General features: G+C 43.6%; 1 pseudogene; it reads right to left on the bottom strand.

Annotated features, from left to right (window-relative positions):
• Positions 1-1,095: 1,095 nt before the first annotated feature.
• On the bottom strand, positions 1,096-2,935 carry LOC149158370 (UDP-glycosyltransferase 72B1 pseudogene; annotated as a pseudogene).
• Positions 2,936-5,417: the final 2,482 nt, after the last annotated feature.

Genomic DNA, 5,417 nt, shown 5'->3' with positions numbered 1-5,417 from the left:
AAATCCCTGGTGACAGGAACGCGCATTTGGGCATCTTTCGAGATCAAGCTAATGACATTACTCAAGCCCTTATGTTAGCATCCATGTAAAGTTAGGGTTTGCGTTCAAACAAGTTCATAAAGCTTGACATAGCAAATGAAGAAAGGGTATCCAAAATTCTGATGCATCAAAGTTCTGTTTACAGTTGGAACGCCCCCCAATCTAGAGGACGAAGATGATACAGTTGCCATATGTGATAGAGCCTTGAGTATGTGTGATCTCCCTCCCAATCACAATATTGGTATGCAAAATCTGAGCAGTTAGGTAAGGAGAGTGGTGATACAAACCAGAGATATCAACTTCATGCCAATTTTTCAATCCATTGGGAAGCTATTGACGTAGTTTTAAATGATCCACAACACCCAAAAATTGCAACAGCAAAGATCTAGGGGAAGGTCACTTGGAGTAGAGCATAAATGCAATAAGAACCATAAATATCATGAGAAGGAAAGGATTGTAAAGCATGGACTGTGATTGGTTTAACATGGTGGATGTTTTCAATGCTAAAATTCAAGAAACAGAGGGGCTCGAAACTCAAAATCTTGAAACAGGATTAGAGGAGCTGCAGATTGTTGATCATGGTTCAAAAATATTTGCTAGTATTTTTTTTAAGTACAAAGACAACTATTTCATAAAATAAAGAATAAAATATCAAATTCAGAAATTTCAAAAGATACGGAGAACATTCAAAGCGTTCAGGAAGAGACTCTGCGACCCATCCTTCCATCTTTGAAATAAAAATCCACTGGTTCAAATCCTCTACAATCAAAGACTATAAGCGAGCAAACTCCTGAGATTTACTATCTTTAATATTGGATGGCTGTCACTGTCCTGAAATCATCAATATGATTCAGCTTCTGCTACAGAATTTACACTCTAAAATCAAACAGTGATGTCAAGTATATGCCATAACAAGTAACAGAAACTAGAAAATTTAATTCCAAACATGGTTTTCACTAACCAGAGCAGGGGATATTGAAAAAATCGTGTTTTGAAACAAAAGGGGAATGATGAGTACATTGCTAAGCCAAAATATATATACGTGACAAACAATCATATAAAAATGGAAAACTAGTCATAGTATGAAATATGAAAACATAAAAAAACAGCATAGCACCACTGATTTGCCATGGGTTCACAGCTCGCTCGGTCTATGGCCTTTATGTGGTGGCGTGAAACATTTTTTCCCTCCATTTCCATTTTTTAAATCTAATCTAAGTGAAATAAAACTACCCTAATATGAAAGGCAAGGTGTTACATTTGAATGGATGATAACCATCGACATACAGAATTCCTATCTAGAGGTTGTTCGTCCCGAATGGAAGTCATGTTTTGGGTGCTGTGGCTCATGAGTTTGCTGCGTTCATTGCCCAGTCAGACACTGCAGCGGCCATGGCTTTGTACGAAGAACCCCCTTCTTTCAACGCACTCACGGCCGCCTCCTTCAATTCTTTCACTCTCGCCCTTACCCTCATCCCGCCTTCTCCTTCCATCAACTCCCTAACAACTCTCTCCACTTCTCCTCTCTTTACGAAATCATCGCTTTCCATCTTTGCTGGGATTCCCACTTTAAACTCATCAACCAATAGAAGCCTGTTCATCCTCTGTTCGGCAAAAAGAGGCCAACAGATCATGGGCACTCCATGTGAGATGCTCTCCAGTGTGGAATTCCAGCCGCAGTGAGAAAGGAAACCACCGGTGGATGGGTGAGAGAGAACAGGAATCTGAGGCGCCCATGAAGCAACAACAAGTCCTCGGTCCTGGGTTCGGCTCTCGAATCCCTCGGGTAACAGTTGAGAAATCTCTGTTTCCTCGATAGACAGAAAGCTGCTCGACGGACTGCGCAGCACCCACAGGAAGCGATGGCCACTTGCTTCCAATCCCAAGGCGAGTTCGATCACCTGAGCGCCTGGGAGACCGGTTCCGCTTCCGAAGGAAACGAAGAGAACCGACGAAGGCGGCTGCTTATCTAACCACTTGAGGCAATCCGCCCCTCCATCTTCGACAGGTTTGTCATTGTGTTCAAGTGGCGACGATGATATGAGCGGCCCAAGTGGATAAAAGAGGGGCATTCGATCAATATCCGTCGGATTACATATCTTTCCTGCCACCAGAGCTTTGATAGCTTCAGGCTCCAGTTCCTCGAAGGTGTTGATTAAAATGCCCGTCGCTTCCCACAGACGCGAGGAATGGCGGTAGAGCCAGTGAAAGCCTTCATCAGACCTGTCCTGAAGGGGAGTCAACATATCTCTGCCAGGGATCGGCAGAGTGCCCGGTACCTCTATTGGAAAATCCATGTCTTTAAACGAAATTGGAATCTCCGAGACGAGCTTTGGAAGAGATAACAGGACTGAAAGCACAGACGCAGGGGAAGTGAAGAATACATATGTGGGTATGCGGAGCTCGGCGGTCACAGCGAGCATAGTGGAGCAGAAAAAATCAGTGATGAAAGCAGAGAGGGGAGAGGCAGAGTGGAGGAGGGATCTGAGAGCATTTTCCACTGATCCTTTGGATTTTTCAAAAAGCTTAGATAAGTAAGTTTCGGTTTTCATATGTTGTGCGCCTTCGATCTCCTCGTCCGGCAACTGGATGAAATTGATGTCGAGACCGGAGGACGCCATGTACTTGGAATAAGCATCCATGAGGTGAGGGGAGAACATCCATTTGCAGGTGATAAGGGTGATGGAGAGTCCTTGGGTGGCGGAGAGGTGCCTGGTGAGCTCTGCGACAGGGATGAGATGGCCCATTCCCGCGCCAGGAAAAATAGCTACGTGAGGCTTTGGGCTTCCCATGGCTGTTCAGTGTAAATCAGTGCAGCCTCAAACAATAGGGAGCAAGATGATATGTTTGTGGTACGCATCCTACTCCCGGCATATCATTTTATTGTGCCCGCCGCCGGCCCAATATGTCAATGGACCAAGCCTTTCCATTGTCTGCTGAGTAGACATCAAGTTATGCACGGCACCGTATTGTGGAATGCGTCTGCTGAGTAGACATCAAGTTATGCACGGCACCGTATTGTGGAATGCAAGCTCATACCTTGCATAAGCTCATAGCCATTGTGGAGTGCAAGCTCATAGCTTGCGTTAGCTCGTTGCAAAACAAAACTGTGTAGGTGGCAGTTGAAAATTCGAATGGCTTCTCTTAATAATTTTTTTATTACTAAAAGTATGTCTGATTTAATGAAGGGGCGACAGGGAAGCACAATTCATTACGTGAACGCTTCTTGCACATCCCGCTGTACACGATCGCTCCAAAACCTTAATAAATACATTAAGATCCAAAGGGTCAGTATTTGGTAACATATTTGGTAAAATTTTCAAAACCTTAATAAATACATTAAGATCCAAAGGGTCAGTATTTGGTAACATATTTGGTAAAATTTTCAGTGTAGGGGAGGGTCGCCATTACATGTGCGCCCTCCCCGCCACGTCACATTACCACACGTCAAACCACATGGAGCCGGTACGACACCTGTCCACCGTGGAGCTCCATGTGTTGGCTATCATATCATTGCATAACGGGTTTGCACCATTTCACAGGTTTGTTTGGGGTCATTGCTGCGATGTTCCATTTTCTTTTTGTCTTTCTGCTCGGGGCCGGTTGTTGGGCGAAGCCCCCCGCCGAAGATGGCGCGGGACGGCCCTAGAACCTGCGCGCTTCGTCGTTTATTCGTGTGCTGTTCGAAGTGTTTGTTCGGTTGACAGGGTTTGTGTACCTGCGCGCTTCGCCTGGTATGCAGGTGCTGGTGCAAATGTTTGCTGGAGTTTCAGGGTTTGTGGTTGGAACAACGGTTCTGCTTTTCTTTTGCTTTTCCGCCTGGATTTCTTGGTCGTTCTGGAATGCCGGTTGTTTAGCATGGAATGCCGGTTGTTTAACATTTCCCTGGTGGTGGTCTTATTCGGCGATTTTGTTGTTTGGGGAGAAGTCGGTCGCAGTTTTACTGAGCTCGAGGTAAAATAAGAATTTGTTGTTTTGTGCTAGTGTTTTTGGTGGTTTTATGTTCCCTAATGGCTTTTTCTTCTCGTTGCAGGTGTGGAAAAGGTCGTTGCAGGTGTGGAGAAGGTCTGGCGAGCTCCGAGGAAGGTGGGGGAGGTCCTGTATCCGGTAGGATTTTAATCCTACCAGCAATTTCTTTGTGTTTTTCAACACAAACAACTCTATTTGGATATTTTGTAAACTTTCTATGGCATTTTATGGCATTTTTTTGAGGGTTTAGGGTTTTTGGAAATTTTGACGCTATTTGTTGTTGAAGGTTTAGGGTTTTTGGAAATTTTGATGCTGTTTGTTGTTGAAGGTTTAGGGTTTTTGTGGAAATTTCGTTGTTTTCTATGTTATTTTTGCTGTTTTCGTTGTTATTTTTGCCGTCCCGTGCCCTCGGTCGTCCCGTGCCATCCTCGGCGGAGGGCTTCGCCCCACAGCCGGCCCTGAGCAGAAAGACAAAGGGAAAATGAAACATCGCAGCAATGACCCCAAACAAACCCTCGAAACTCTCTGTCGCTCCTCTCAATTGACTTGCATAACTTGTAAATTCATGTAAATTTCGAGTGGACTTGGCTTGGCACTTTGACATGCCTGTCAGAGTAGCCCCTTGTTACTGTGTTTGCTTTATAGATAAAAACGCTGCATTTTTATTGTCCCTGCTATAGTATTCTTTTCATTGAATTCGGGATTTCATTCCATGTAGATATGACTACTTTTGTACATTTTAGCAAGTTTAGTTTTTGAACTATTTCTCTGGTTTGGTTGGCTCTAGCATCATAGCCTGACCAGGAAACTTTTGCTAACATAAACAGAGTCAAGACAGAACTGCAAGATAATCTACGCATTTGAACAATAGCTATTGCAACTTTAATATTGTCAACTCCTTAACTTCCTTCTTGTGGCAACATGCTGGGTTATTCTTGCATGTTAACATTTGTGTTTTTATGGTTTGTACATTAGAAGCAAGCAGGAGGTGTTTCTAATTACGAGTGTAGACTTCTATTCGGTGTTAAGTGATTGTGGACTTGCCCAGCGCTGTCATCACATTATAACTGTTTTTGTTTCTAATAAAATTCATATGGTAAATATGTTCGATCTAAATCAGGACAGTATAGTCGTGTGGTGAATGCAGACCCATTAGAAGAGATTTACAATGGCACTTATTTTTCATAAGTTGAATGGTGTTCCTTTAGATAACGGTCCACTTATTGGAGCCATAAGTGAGTTTAGAGCTTTGTACAGTGCTGCAAATTTGATGCCTTCAATGTTGAGATCGAAGGCATCCTTTGGAAAAATCTCACCATCATCTTTTTCTGTAGAATTCATGTAAATTTCAAGTGGACTTGGCTTGGCACTTTGACATCCCTGTCAGAGTAGGCCCTTGTTGCTGTGTT

This window comes from Pinus tabuliformis, chromosome 5_2 (assembly GCF_031772625.1).
Source record: "Pinus tabuliformis cultivar Carrire ecotype Pingquan chromosome 5_2, CPIR1, whole genome shotgun sequence".
Lineage (NCBI taxonomy): Eukaryota > Viridiplantae > Streptophyta > Pinopsida > Pinales > Pinaceae > Pinus > Pinus tabuliformis.
Note: the sequence above shows the minus strand (reverse complement) of the source record. Positions and strands in the feature narration are given on the sequence as shown.